We start from the raw sequence: 16,521 nt of genomic DNA, 5'->3' as shown, positions 1-16,521 counted from the left end.
GCACGTTTCTTCTCTCGTAAAACGTTCCGGTATTTATTCCGCGATAAAACGTATCCAAAGATCGCGATCCCAGGATACGCATGTCTAAAAATTGATTTTTATACGGATAGAGAAAAAGGCTCACGTCGCAAAGATAACGCGCCTTCCCATTCGACATGAAATCGTGAAGGACGAGAAAGTGGATTTCATCGAATGAAAAAGAGAGAGGGAGAGTGTGTGTGTGTGTGTGTGTGTATGTGTATATGTGTGTGAGAGGGAGAGGAAAAACAAGGAGAAGAAAAGAGCAAATAAAAGGAAAAAGAGCAAAAGGACGCGTAAAAGCAGCAGAACTTTAATTACTTCGGTAAAGTTTTCATGTTAGCAATTGCTTTCAATTTTACAATTCGCACGTTTGCTTTATCAAGGAAGATCTCGGGAGAGCGCAGTGCGTGCGACGCGGACGCGACGTGTGGAATTGTTAATTTTTTTAAAATCATCGTCACACATTCGCGCAAACTTACACACATACACCTTCGTCTCGTTACAAGCTCAAATACTTTCGTGTTTTTTTAAGGATCGCCCGACACGAGCTTCACGGCGGACAAGCACGACCGCGCAAGCTCGCGCTAAAGTGATATAACGTGTAAGAAAATAGACGATCTCGCTTACCTTATATTTCACCGTGATGCGAGGCAGTATGATGAAGTGCGGGAAAGTCATCACTACTGGCCCTGTGTATACAGGGTGAGCCACTTAGCATCACCGTGTGGAATAATTCTTTTACCGCCTACGTGGCGTCAAAGAGAGACTTAAGAAAAAATTTTATGATCATATTAGGGACGCTCGTTATATAAAACGAGACTTTGAGCTATTCTGCGTCTACTATGAAATCCCAAATTAATTTGCTCGTATTTTAATATTTTTTTTACACTACGGAATACGTAATATTGTGAGAATTTGAACAATAAACATTCGTGTATAAAAGCATGCTGTTGTACGCTCTTTCATACGAATAAGTGTTTTTTTCCCATTGATTTGAGAATAATAACGAGTTATGGACGAAAGTAATATTGAACATTAATCTCTTATCAGTACGTAATGCGCAAAGTGCCCTTCTCGTCACGCTGACTTGCGCGAAGAAAAATGAAGATGTATGATTTCATATTTCACCGTTCATCATTTCACGCTCGAGACTCTGCACTTATTAAACACGGCAATAAAGGCTAAATACTAATATAATAGTTAACATGCACATGACAAGCAATTACCATGGTCTTTATGATTCAATATAGAAGTTTCAAAGTAGAAATGACTTTTGCCGATTATATTCCGCTTAACAAATTCGACAAAAATGTACACGTAAATAAAAGTTTTGGAATAGTTGCAGAAACGATATTAACAACTAGGAAAGAGTGGAAAAGTAACTTGGAGCAAGAAATCTAATTAACTGCTTTGAAAGTGCCAACGGTGGAAAGAGAGAGAGAGAGAGAGAGATCCTCATTAATTAAACATAAATTTAAATAATTGAAAATATCAGGTAACAGATAAAAGAATAATAACGTTACAAAGTAACTCTGATAATTCTGCGATTACGAACTAATAAAAAACCACTTAAAGATCTCAAAGCCCCTTTCAGGTTCGGATAAAGAATTTGTACGATCCATAAGCATATGAGAGCACGTAGGAGCACGCAGGAAATATCGACAACGGGAATACGTTAACGCGTCAGGGCATTGTGAGCGCGCGATAGAAGGCGCACGATAAAGCGTCTCAGAGTGCGTTGAAATGAAACGTACGCCTTAATAAATCAGGTGAAAGGTGATTCGGGCCCTTTGTGCATTCGCAATCGTCGGCACGAAAGGGAATGAAAAAGCTGATAAAGGAAAAGCCGGTACATACGCGGCATATAAGTCTCGGGAGTACCTCGGATCCATTCGACATTCGATTCCGCGAGGTAATCTCGAGTGGGTGCGTGATTTAGGGGAGAAATCGCGAAGTCGAATTTCAAATCAGCCTGCTGGAGTTTACGCGAGATACGCGTAAACTTCATACGAGAAATTTATATGCCGGAAAATCGCCTTATAACTTACAGTTACACCGAATTAATCGCTAGCAATGATCTAATTGAGGTCCTTACGCCTCACGTCAAGATTCGTTAAAATAAGCGTTTCGGTCTCTTCAGCGAAACGCGATTCGTGAATCTTTCAAAGTCTTGTGGTAAAATCTCACTGACACGTGCATAGTCGACGAGCGGTATTAACACGCGTTTGACGTCACCGAAGAGAACAGAATATATGAGCGTATCAACCATTCGCGATACGACCTATTGTATAGTTTCATACTACGTTCCGATCAAACGGTACACATTCATTTAGCCTTCAATTGCGCTATGATCTAAAGATTTAGAAGTGACGTTTAAAAAGCAACGGAAAATTTGACGGAAGATTTTCACACGATACTATGGATGATCCCGATAAGCTTCGCTCTAACTGCTCGTTCACTAATTTCGCATTTCGCGCGCATTACGAGATCATCGCGTACATGACAAGCGCGAATTTCTGGATCATAAAAATTAGATTCCACCGTAAACTATGCGAAATGCACACTAATACGTATGATAGCTGGACATTTTCCGTGCGACGCACGGGGGCAGAGGGTGTTCTGAAAATCACACCAAGTAGTTTCGCGGCTGAAAGTGGCGTGAGCGTGTGCATGCCGTGGCGCGAGTTTTAGTCCTTGTGGTTTACTATGTATGCAAATTGGACTCGCCAATTTCTGTAACTTCATCTTACGTACGGATGAAATACGCCTGTTAACCGAGACTTGAACACTTCGCCTCCTCGTATTATATTCAATTAAAACTTGAGCGCGAAAGTTTCTTTCACGCTAAGAGATAGTCATCAAGTGACGCGTTTTCTTCGCGGAAACTCCAACTTGTAATTACAGACGTGAAGTCTGATAAACACTCGGGCCGGTGGTATATATTCATCGTATGCGCGCCGTTTAGACGATTCCCAAAGCTCCGGCAACGCTCTGTGCACAAACGCGCGAATTTCCCTTCACTATTTGCTAATGCTTCTTGCCTCGAACCCTATTGCTTCTCTTTTCATCAACGTTTCTTTTTCTGTTCTATTCTTTCCAACGAATAAAAACGCAAAAAATTCTTTGGTTTAAAAATATAAATTAAATGCATTCTTTTTGACATCGCGCATTACTTTTGTTTCTCTTAGCCGATTCTGCCGTACGCGCATCAATCTGTATGTTTCAAACTGTAACGTTAATCGCCTAGACGTGTAGTTGTTGTAACGAGCGCGTCTCTCTCTTCCCTCCGGGAGTGCACAAAAGCATCAGCTGGAACTGCAGCACTTTCAAATAAAAACGTGCCTTCGTGCGGAACGGATTACGCCCGCAGGCAAGACTATATTTTTAGTTGATATAAGAGAACGTATTTGGCTAAATCAAATCAAGATTGCCAAAGAAATATATTCTACTGGATCGTTTTTATGTGCTCTATAATTATGTGAATGTAAAGAGATTGCTAAGATATTCTTACTCTTTTCGCGTTAAGATGTTTGACTTATTCTCTGCTTCGAAAATAACTAGTCAAGTGAAACACGGGATTTATTTTAACCCCAAAAACGATGAATTGAATAACGCGCAAGTTTTAGTTCAATAAGATGTTACATGCAGAGAATATCGTAGTAAAAATAATAATATAATTTTAGTAGTTCGGGAATAGACTGGCAATATTACTAATAAATTATAATAAAACCATTACGAAAATTATAATAAAACATAGTAAAAATAACCATAAATATGATAACTCTTATTATATCTATAATTATTTTTGCTATTTTTATTATTTATTATAATTTTCGTAATAGTGCCAATCTATTCCCGGACTATTAAAGTTGCAGAATAATTTTTACTATAATATTCTCTCCGTGTATAAATATGTTTTGTTGCGCTCTCTAAATATACTCTAAATATATAGAGATCATTGATCTCTAAATATACTTAGACTTTCTATAGATTATCCTTAACAAGATATCATAATATTATAATATTATATGGTTAAAAATATGGTTAAAAATAACATATAATACATATGTCATATAATACAATACATACATATAATACAAAATAATTCAAAATTATCGGAACACTATTCAGAGTTTTACAAGGCAGTGTAGAACTCTCCTTACTCTGTTCGTTGAAAATCGATGCGATTTATTATTACGCATGCACTACGTAAAAATACACTCTGTGAGTGTTTGAATTCAACACTCACCATTTCACGATGACATCCAGCAATATCCAGCGAGGTTCATCGACGAAACTAGCTGCTGCATTCCGAATTGCGTAGTGTCCTCTATCGTCCCATTGACTGTCGCTTGACTTTATTGCACTCGCGACGGGGTTAATATTTGTATCTTTAACGACGTTTTGTGAATATTTCGGCGACACATTAATGATTTTTACGACGTAATTTACGAGTACGCTTAACAAATTCGTTTGATGATCGATCGTGGATGACCAATCGATTCAGTGAGCACACTCGCGGTCAATATTAAACTTCGTTATTTTAGGAAAACACTCTCGCGACTCGCATAAAATACTCATGAATTGAAAACCGATCGCACCGTGATCATAAAACCGCCATTCAATAATTCGTGCGCGAACAACGTAATCGAAGATGGCGTGAATATCTCACGCACACGATGACTCCGCAATAGCCATCGAAGAAGCCGCAACTTAGGGAAGATTATTCCCCAATACAGTTCCGCAATATTTTTGCAAAGTTTACTCCGCAGTACTTTAGCGAAGTTTATGTTTGTAGTAGTTTCTCGAACATAATTTATCGAGAATCGCGTATGAAATACGATTTTGCGACGCAAACGTGTGAGCATAGACAATCGGGCACTAAAAATCGCATTAATTTTGACTTACTTTAAAGTGAAAACTACGAGTTTTATGAATAAAGGACTAGAACAAAATATTTGCGTATTCTTGTAATAAATAGTTGTCATGGTACAACTAATTCTATCTCTTCGGGAACGTATTCGAAGTACGATAAATCCCGTCATTTCGGGAATGCATTCGCGACTTGCGAACCGTGTGTAAAAAATCGCGAGCTAAAAATTGACTGTATCTATCATGAAATCAATTACTATTAAATAAAATTGATTCACAAAATACATCATCGAAGCTACTTTCTCAAAATTTTAATCAATCACGAGATTCTTCCCTATGAAACATAAACGAAAGCAACGCGAATGTTCGTACAAGAATTCTAAGAAGCTAATGTCCATGATAATTATCTATTAACGCGAGCAAAATAATAGCGTGTTCCGCGAGCAATAGCGCAATTCTGGTGCGCATAATAATATATAATAATATATAATGTTCAAAACAATTAGGAGATTACAATGAGTGTATAATTTTGATGAGTAATTTAGTAAATCAAGAATCAGATTTGTAATAGTAAATAGTTAAACTCTCTATCACAATTTATACAAACATATTCATAAAAATTGACAAGATTATATACATAAAGAATTATTTACAATATTTTCTAGGTAATGCAGCATTTGAAGAAACGATCTCCTAATTATTTTAAACTATATTTCGTGCAATGGCACGCATACACTGAGAAAAATACATGTGACTATAATTACACAGTAAAATAATTAAATTGAGGAAAATAATTGTTGTAGTAAATGAAATTATAACATTAATAAAAATAATCTAATATATGTACGCATACTGCGGTTGTTAATTTTTATTTGAACAAGAAGAAAATATATGATTTAACTGGTTGACATTAAAAATAATTATTATTTTAATAAGATTAATTTTTTAGTAAAATTATTTTCTCTCAGTACAAGAGGGCAAAAATGTAATATGCAAAAATCTACAAGTAAATCGCATCAATTCCAACGAATCTTATAAATATCCGCCACCTTAAATCTCGTTACCTTTCGAAAAATATTTTTCTCACTCACTGAAGTACCAGAAGACAGAGTTGGCCACTTTCTGTAATAAAAAGATATAACGTTACTAATTGGATGAAAGATCTTTCGTTAAACAACAAGTAAAAGTTAAATAAAGTTCGTTAAGCATCGCAATTCAATGACTTTTTATGCTCCGGCAACTATATATATATATATATATATATATATATATATATATATATATATATATATATATATATATATATATATCCTAGATATATAACTAGGAGAATTATATAACTCCTAGACTATAATTAGGAGTTAAACAGAATACAAGAATGTGCTGAATTTACCTTGGAGCCGACCCTGCTGGGCCCGAACCGGATCCTCCGATACCGCACCCACCAAAATTGCATCTCCAGGAAGCTCATCCATTGTAATGGCCACAATTTCCGCTAGATCTAAAACAAAAACAAGTTTACTAGTTAGTAATATGAAAACATAGTAACATGTAAACATATTAAGATTCAGTGTATAATTTTTTTATAAGTTAGTAAAAATATAAAATAAACCTCACCCTCTAAAGATTCTAAAATAAATCTATAGATTTCAAATAGATTCTAGAAAATATCACTGTTTAAAATGATTCTGAAGCGCGATAAATTAATACAACGTGTATCACGCATACGCTTTGTCCGACTCGGAATATTCGGGAATCGCGTGCGACGTCTCCCGACCTCCTCCTCGGCACGTCAAGGACTGTTCTGACAGTTCGACAATTCTGTACATATGTTTGTTTTGATCCTGGAGTCACATTACTTTAAGTCTACGGGATACTGGATACGCCAAATCATCGTTACGTTACTAATCCGTTAATCTAACATTCTTCTATCATAATATTGAATTATATATTGTTTAATGAAATTTTAATTTAATTTTTCCTTGATATTTAAACTGTCGAAATAATTTCGACATAATTTCTCGCGGTTATTTACGCTAACCAACTGAAATAAACAACAATTTACATCGAGACTGAGATAGTCGGTCGTCATTGCGGAAAACAAAGATAACAATGAGATAACACACTCTTTTAAAGACTGGATGTAATAATACAGTTTCGTATGACGCAGACGCATTTTTTATTGTTATTTCACGCGAGGTATGTGCTCACGTATAGCAAAATATAAATTACCGTCAGCGTTCACTTTTTCATGTCCAATTAATATTTTATACATTATTCATCTCTTGCATGACAATCTCATGCGCGCAAATGTAATTTTACTTCGAGAAATGCTGCAAATAAATTGCATATTATCATTATTAATCTCGTAATCTTTTTTCAGTTGTTAAATGGATATTTTCACGGAGCAGCTGTTCCGTTCGCGCGTCGAACGAGACGTATTTGTTGAAAACTAGGCAATACGTTTCTACGTTCTTGTTCCAATCCGATTTATCTGTCTCGCAGTCTCTTATAAATTCTTGGACTCCCGCGGGGATCCGAAATCGCGAAAACCTGCATCTCCACTACATCGTATCTCCCCGTGTTCGCCAAAATCGCATTACTTCACGTCGCCTGTGTGATTTTCCCGGCTGGCGGAAACCCGAAAGATCTACTAGTGCATTTACGTACACGCTTGTGTAACGTGTTGCTTAAAAGCTGCCGTGTAATATAGTTACTTTTATCGATTACTATTAAACGTTGAACTATATGAAACACGTGACGAGAACAAACAATATAAAGAAACAAAAATAAATCGTGATAAAAAATTAAAAAAATCTAAAATATCTTTTACGTAACATATAATTTATGTCTAACGTATTACGTAGCAAATTTCATTTTTTCAATACTCTCTTTTTACGTACGGAAAAAATCTTCCTTTTTCGTTTCCTGCGGAGGGAAAATTTACATGAGACTGAAACAAGCGGTTCCAGACTTGTTTTTTCGTTTTTGCCAGTGTGACATTCAGACAAAAATTAAAATAACACGAAAGGTGTTAAAGCTGGAAAAGATCTATGTGTTAAAAATTCCAAGCTCTACTGACGCTGGAAAACAGAAATAGGAAATTTCCAAGTTTAATCTAATAATTTTCATGCCTCTCTCTCTTTCTCTCTCTTTGTGTATGTGCACGCACAAAATATAAAAGTGTCACGCGCTGCAAATTACATTTCCTCGTGGTTACCGTTTGATATATTTCAAGAGAAACACACAAATGTGCGCGCACAATTTGTCGAAAAAATCCCGTGAGCGATCAAAACTCGAACCAGGTCGTCACGCAAAGCGGATTCGTTTGCTATCATTTTCGTCCGAAATATCAAGTTGTGTCGATATCGCGATCGCGAGGCGTCGATAGCTCGTCTCACCCGCGTCATATTACGTGATACGCTGCCCGCTAACACCGACACGCTTATCCGACCCGATTGGGGTGTGTTAGTGCCCTCAGAATGAAATTCTCTATGATGGATCTGAAACCACTAGAGAATATATACCCAGGCTATCCCGCCGTCGCTATATATCTCCAAGGAGTACACGTCATTTACGTAGCACCGAAAATCATTCGAGTTCTTGCCACGACAGATTTGTAATCGCATCACGAGTTTTCTTGAATATTGCCGGCGCGATAGTGTATCACCGAAAATTATGCGAACTTCGCGAGCAGAGTTCGCTTCTCTATCGTCACGTCGAACCAACTTTATCGTATCCTTCCTTGATATCCGTGAAAAGACTTTTCTCCACGTAATCCGCGGCGCAGCCGGCTTATCTTGCATTCTCGCGCGGGTTGCCTTTTAAAGCGCGAAATTAAATAAAGTTGCTAAGACCAATCGCACCCGCGGTTTTCCACAACTTTTCGCGGCGATTGAAATCCGCGAGATAACTTGCGCCGCGAGCGCATTAACAATTTTGCACGGTAACGGGCTTTGGGATTTTATCGAATTATTATAAATTTTTAATACAAAGTAGAGAGACATAGCGCGTCTTTTGTACCGTCTTCTGCTTGCCAGTTATCGACATCATTTATTCCACTATTCTTTCTCGTACAATTGACAGTGCACAACTGAAAGGTATTATTATGTATAATATGTGCCAGGCTTTCACAATAATATATTTATCAAAACCATGGAATTTCTCATTTTTTACATAGAAACGTGAACAATATATCTTTAATCAAAGGAATACTTCTAACAAGAATAGCTATCTATCTATCGATGGTGAGGCAAATAGGGGAGACTGTAGGGGAGTATTTGACAACCAGGGTAAGTTGGCAAAAATCGATTATTTTTACTGTTCTTTAACAGATTTCAGAATCAAGCAAACAGGAATTTCAAAGCCATCTTCCATATGTTTAAAAATCTCGTTTAATTTTGTAACTTATTAGAAAATACTAGAAATAACAGGTTTTGCCAAATCTCCCCCCTAGCCAACTAGCTCCGGTCTTCCCTAACTCCTTGCTAACAGACTAATGTTTGTTTCTACCAACTTTGGTTTCAACGGAATTGACTAATCGCATCTGTTAATTCTGACAAAGAGAAATACGATTGGTTAATTCCGTGGAAATAACCAGCCGATTAAGTTAACCAAAGTTGGTAGAAACGGGCATAACACTATCTACCAAGACTCGACGTCACGAATATCTCCGTTATATTATCTATCTCTCTGACTACTATCATATTTCTAAGCCCGATTAACACTTCTCACGATCATCCGGTTCTATTGCTACTCGAATGAGTCGATAGTAATAACAAGTGTAATAATAAAAGACGCCTACTCGACACGTCGCGACAAGCACCGGTTGGATATATCGAGAAACGAAGAGTTTACTTACCAATAAACGTTCTCACACGATACGCCCTGACGATCGCACATCGCTATCTCGGCACTCCCGATAGTTATTTCTGCACGACACTCGCGTTTGACGGAGAAAAACGCGCGAAACACGGAGCGATGTTGATCGATGTGTCAATGCCGGTTGCTCGATACAAAAGAAAGATGGCCGTGCCAAAAACGCGCACGATTGCTGCGTGCGCTAACGACGCCATCTATAGGTTCAATTTCGCGGCTCTCTTACCACTTGATAGATCGATCGAATCGATGGATTGATCAACTCGATAGATCGATAGTGACCGATCAGCCACAATCGTTTTTGACCATGCATTTTTCGTTAATGTTAATTAATCTAGAAAGTAGGAATGTACTTTCCGGATTAATTAACAGCCATAAGAAATACAGTTAGGTACGAATGCGGCTGGTTGAAAACTTTTAGTAACTATCGATCTGTTGATAGTAAAGTATTCGCAGAACTGCGCGCACGATCGCAATATGTTATATATACGTGATATATGTATACGAGTACATTTTAATACATTTGGATAAGAACATAGAGATTGGAAAATTTTATTGTGTGATATATTAAGTATCGCTTTACTTCGAAAATTTCGTACAATATATAACGGAATTATATATTATTACGAATATGCACGATCAAGAATAGACTGCTGATGTTGGACTCGATATATTATCTGATAACCGATAATCCAGTCAAACCGGCAACTGATTGTCAGAAGCGGGTGGACGTTGGGAATTTAGTTCCTAGTATGGTTTCTAGCAGTGTTCCCTAACACATGACTGATCGTAAAAGCACGCATCACGTGAATATCAGTCTTTACATTCGCGCGGCTAGGATCAGCAGGCTCCCGTGACTCCCGCTGCGGCCTGGCGGGAAACACGTAGCACCGAAGAAACTCGAGGCTGACCCAGCTCCGTAAAGCTGACTCCTTCGAATACGACTGCTGTTTCAGCGGGCACGTTTTTCCATTGTTACGTGATGGTTGTGCCGACCTCGGGAGCGCGAAGGACGTACGTGGCCACGGGGCCAAAGGTTATAGTGCTACAGGTGTGCCGTGTGTAGCACCGTTGAGGTATAACGCTTTATGACACTGCCACCTCCATCACCGTACCGACGATAGGTGCTCCATGGGTCTGATTGTTACGGATTACTGCATTATCGATCCTTCGTCCTCTCTGAAGCGATCAGCTTCGATGACGGCTCTCTTAAGATCGAGATTTCACGCGCAACGTCCTGTCCACGTCGCATATCCACTGAAATGCATTAATTGTTCGCGCGATTGTGAGCTCCATGTGCGTATCTTCGATTGAAAACGCATTAACGTGGACGCGAGATTAATTTAAGAAAATGATTATTTGATCTGAAGCAACTACTCTGTACTTCTGAATGAAAATAATCTCGTGATGTATATTCGCGAGAATAATGAACTACAAACTTTGTCGATATAACATAATCTCGCGGTGTACTTACGAGGGAGAAGCATTTGCACCTGCGAGTTTAGAAACGCGCTGATTGAAGTACCGTTTCGCAGAATGCTGTTTCACGTTACGGCTCTATTTTGCAAAACCCACCGACCCCTGGCAGTAGCCGCTTTTATTCGCACCGGCATTGTATACGGCGAGTAATGTCTGGCAATAATTTTACAGTGCACTTGCGTACGGGGCGGAGGTTGCATTTAGTGTAACCGTTCGAGAGATTTATCACACGGCGCGGCTTTCTTGTTCTCGCGGCATTCGCATACAGCATTCACGTGCTCGCGGCAATTAGAGCGTAAAGGCGTAAGAGTATTCCGTGAGTACTTTTATTCCTGAAAATACGTGGGAGATTTCTACGTGTCCGTCTTTCTCCGAGAAAATGTATTGCCTATTCATAATTTCGCGAGAAAAATAATAATCTTATTTCGTTGTAGGGAATGGTATACCTGCAAATCGGATTTGCTTATTCACGAAACATCAAAGGTCGAATCAATCGGTGAGAGGCGAATGTTTTGCCTTTGGAACCCTCTCGCAGATTCTTCTCGTTGATTCCGATATTCTGACGTAAAAGTGGGTCACGCGGATGTATACTTTACTATATTTTTACGACGCATACGTGAATAGTTACTCTGCCAGCGTTTAATGCGCAAAGCGTAACATGAACCGTTGGTCTTCTAAAGTCGCCTGAATTCATAGGGTTTCTTATGTGAAATAAAAGTGTCAACTCGGCAACGCTTTGCCGCGCCGTTATGCGAGTGGTGCTAAATACGCAAAATAGGAGATGAGAGTTAGTTTTAATCACGCTGCTATCCACAATCGCAGACATAAAGCGTAATTGTATATGAATAATGCACCCGTCGGTCTTTTCCCGAGGAAAAATATATTTTAATTGCAGCGATATTCGTAACTTTAAATTCAAAACGCGCGATAGACACGTTTGCAATGTATATTTTTATCCCCAATAACAAATTGAAAATTAAACGGATTTTCTTAAATCACACAGTATATCTCTCTTTTCATCAGACTAGTAAATATTCACAATATATAATATTTATGATAAAGTAAGTTTGTACCTACAAATGTGAAAATGTGTACAGATATATGTAAAGTGTATAGAAAAAGAATGTATTCACGCATGAAGATACGTGTAATGTATAAAAAAATCCATTTTTACGAGAAAGATAAAAAACACGCACGACGGCGCAACCGATGAAAATTCTTTACGCGAAATGAGAATGTCCCGTCTCGCAAGATTGTATTTTAGATCGAGCGGGCAAAACATCTTCCGCGTAAGACAATCTGACATCGCTACATCGAGCAGAAATAAGGCATCTAGGCGTTCACGCTTAACGATTCCACTTCATACAACGATGGTTTCTTCGCTTTTGACGATAGATTTAAGTTCGCATTCGCATTACTGCATCGCCGTCGTACTTTCAAAGGCGAACGCCAGTTTACAGTGAAGCCGTAATTATGGGAGGCATAGCCGAGAAACCAAGATCGTTCTTAATATAAACGTCGCACTTTGTTTACCAGCTGCTCATTAAAATTTGTACATCTACCTGTGTCGCAAGGGTGCCGCACGTACTTTATCGTTATATGAAATATTTTCAATTCACCGTGAGACTCGTAACGACGGTACGGCTTTTGAATTATATTCCTTTCACTCTTACAGATTCTTCGCAGAGAAATGAGCTTAAAGCAAAAGATTCGCGCGTGTTTCTTATCTCTTTGCATCGGTATTGCCGCGTTTAAATTGGACTGCGCATATCTTTGTATTCTATTCCTTCTTGCAGAGATATAGTGCTCAAGAAATGTCAACGACACGATATGTGAGAAGCATAAATTTCTGGACTTTCAAGAATAAAATGTAGTAAAAAAAATGTACCTGGATTCCTTGAAATATCTTGTTTATTGTCATTTAAATTAATTTGATTAAATTTATTCAATTTAATTAAATTTATTTAAACATATTTTGATATATTGATTTCACAAAACGTTTAATTGAGTTTTCGAAATTAATTCTCTGTCCGTAATATAATTGCAACAATACAAATTCATTATAAGCATTTTATTTATATTTTGTTGAAAAGTCAAGTTGATAAAAAAAGCTTGCTATTTCCAATAAATCAAACAATAAAATTTCCACCTTTAAACTCTCCATGTTATCAGAACGACTCTAAATTTGGTAAGATTACATCTTTGTAATTTTGTCCCGCACATTTCATTGTGCTGTGTAATTTTCTCGTTTCTAAACGCGCAACATTGTATTCCTGGTCGTACGTTGCCATGCAATTTGTATCGCATTGCATCGCGCGCGAAATTGTAATTGTGAGAGTGCAAGCTGGCGCGGCGTGTATTCATCACTGTGAAACGCCGAATATTGCCAATAATTATCAGTTGTTTGTCGAAGTAAACTTCGACAGTGAGTAACTACGGCCTGCCAATCGTCTAATTGAAGTTGGACGTACATCATTCCCCGAAACATCTCTAAATATCCGTGTCGCTGCGTTTACGCGTTTACGAGATTCATAATAATTGGTCGTGCTCTAGCAAAAAGTCAACAATCAACACGCCTCTTTATGCTGTAAATGCTTTTTAAATGAATTCAATAATTGTAATGTCCGACAATTGACACGAACAAGTGATAAATATTTTGGCAGACTTATAGTAATTCGACACTGCGATAAATTGAACGCAATTACACAGGGAAATATCCTTTTTTTGGTGTATATATAATTATGTGAAAATATCATTCCGCCTTAGATAACAGAGTTTTCAAAACATTTCTTCGACTATTTGTTTATTTTCGATCTTTGTATCTGCGTGGGTGTGTGCTTGCATTTGCTTGAGCGCTACTCCTCACTCGGTAGACTTTTAATTTATGTTTCAAAATAATACGTACGTTATATTGCCTATTGATCTCGTTTGTGCAATCTTTTTCATTGCAGGTACGTAGCGCGCAGAATGTAAGCTCAGCCGGCGGAATTCCATTAAGCAAAACAATCCGGTGAGTAAATATTTCGTTACGGATAAAATAATACGCAATCGCGAATGCGAACGAGATAAACACATTGTCGAGGTGTACACGGCTCCGTCACTTTGCGTACATATAAAAACTTAAAAGTGTGACACATGGGAAGGATAACCGATATGTTGCGCGATTCTGCGTTGCTCGTTCGGCTAAATGTAAAATACATTTCTTCACATATATGCCACCTATGCAAAAAATGATTTCCTGACGGATTATACAGATCAAATGTCCAAACAAGGGAACAATAACTCTATCGTTCCAATTATTTACACAATGCGTTTTCACCGCTTGGGATCAATTATATTTTTGAGTGTGTCCCCATTAAACTTTTAATGTCCCGCGTTTCAGACTTGTCAAAAAATGCAACCTTGCCGAAATATACATTTTTCGAACAGGATTACTGCTATGGTCGCGCGTATATAACTGCAATTGATGCAGATTTTCATCTTGCGTATACACGGGCAGTTTTGATTACACGGTGATTTCACAGAGATTGATGAGTGGAGAATTGTTACAACAGCTTTTAAAACTTTTGGCAAGCCTCGATTTTTCCATTATAGCGTATCATTACCAAATCCCCTTTAAAAGAGCCAATGCATCTTTCACGAAAAAATTACCACTTGGCGTGACAAAGGACGCGGCTGTTGCGACTCGTAGACTTTATTTGTGCTAACAAACGAGAGTTCGTGAAATAATTAGTAGAGGTGCGAGTGGAGAAGAGTCGTGTGCACGTTAACACATCTTTAAAATAAATAAACATCAAGGAAGGAAACAGTACTTGCGCGATTACAGTAAGAGTTTTAACCTAATGTAGTACTGATGTTCCTTCAGCGCTTGCAATAACTTAGAACCAGCAAAATACAAAAAAAAAACATCCCTTTCATTATGAACATACTCGCTCTTTATTCTCTTCGCTGTTTTTCTCGTCGTCCCCATGAAGAATACGATTTCCAGAATTGGCAAAATAAAGCTACATAAGTACGACGGTAACAATGGCGAAAGTATCGGTCCGACGAACTAGAAAATGAAATTCTCACGGGATAGCCCAGAATGACATTCCGTGCATCTATTTCTTCGGCAGACGGACGGAGTTTCATGGTTGAGGTGTTTTAGAGATGTGGAATTGCATCAGGAATAGATGCACGCGGGCAGCGGTACGCCGAGAAAAAAATCCGTGCGCAAGCACTGTCGGCAAATTGTTTTGGAAAAAGATAAGTCCAAACAATAGAATTTCTCTTTACTCTGAAAGTTATCATTACATTTCGGCCTGTACATACGCTTTATAAACACTTTGTTTGCAGTATATCGATAGATATCGGTGAGTTGATTTCAGTAAAAGAAAAGAAACAGCGGAATTAATAGAGAGATATTACATGCACTTTTATGATACAATGAAATGTTTAAGTGGCGTTGTGCGCGTGTGTGTGTACATGTATATGTGAACGATGTCGAAATCAGCACAAGTCGATCCCCTTAAACGAAAATATCAGAAAATTACTAGCAGAGTCTAACTCATTTTCAGGATTTATCTACCTATGCATTTCTTTCTATCGGACAGCGCGCCACGTTTTTTGAGAGGTTCGCTTCACTCTTTATAATTTTAATTTATATGTAAATGGAATCTCGCGATTCCGCAGTGCTTTCCTGAAGAAGTATTCGAGCCAGTGTGTTCCTATGTATAGCAGTTTAGAATTGCACTGGCTCGTCGATCGTTATCTTGTGCGATATATCGAGACAAAAAACATATATGTATTTAATTCGGTGCAAACGGGCAACGCGCGAGCTTAAGACTGAATTGTAAAAATCGCGAAAATCACGGCCGTGTATATTTTAGAAAAATACAATAAGAACAAAACCTGTCAAAGGAACAACGGGGGCGCGATTGCATGCATATACATGTGTATTAAACCACGGCGCAATCTCTCTTTACGTGAAGGATTTATGAGAGTAAATGTGCCTCTGTTACTCGAATTTTCCCTTACCTGCGTTTAGGAAACAAAAATTTTTATTTCGCACACGAACACCGAGAAGCTGCTTCTTTTATTTTTTTTTTTTTAATTATTACAGCAGCGTCGAGCAGAGAAGAAAACGCGAATAGAATGAATTTCTTTCATGGCTTGAAATTTTCAAATGAATTCGTGTGAACAATGCTGGGTTTGCTGGGCTGAAATTCTTTCGCTAATCGTGTGACTTTCACAATTACACTAAATTCTTCGACTTATGCGCGGCTTATTTTT

The 16,521-nt window shown here is 38.0% G+C and overlaps 1 protein-coding gene across 2 annotated transcripts in view; it reads left to right on the top strand.

Annotated features, from left to right (window-relative positions):
• LOC116844737 (leucine-rich repeat-containing protein 15) overlaps positions 1-16,521 on the top strand; it is a 112,870-nt gene that overhangs the window by 47,609 nt on the left and 48,740 nt on the right. The window contains exon 2 of one of the 2 annotated variants that reach the window (XM_032816697.1): positions 14,202-14,260. The exons of the other annotated variant lie outside the window; for it this stretch is intronic. The gene's annotated coding sequence lies outside the window, so the exon portion shown is untranslated. The remainder of the gene's footprint in view (positions 1-14,201; positions 14,261-16,521) is intronic. 2 annotated transcript variants of the gene reach the window in all.

Source organism: Odontomachus brunneus, unplaced genomic scaffold, assembly GCF_010583005.1.
Source record: "Odontomachus brunneus isolate Ranch 3 - 2012 unplaced genomic scaffold, Obru_v1 Obru_scaffold_045, whole genome shotgun sequence".
NCBI classification, from domain to species: Eukaryota; Metazoa; Arthropoda; class Insecta; order Hymenoptera; family Formicidae; genus Odontomachus; species Odontomachus brunneus.
This window is presented reverse-complemented; position numbering and strand designations above follow the sequence as displayed.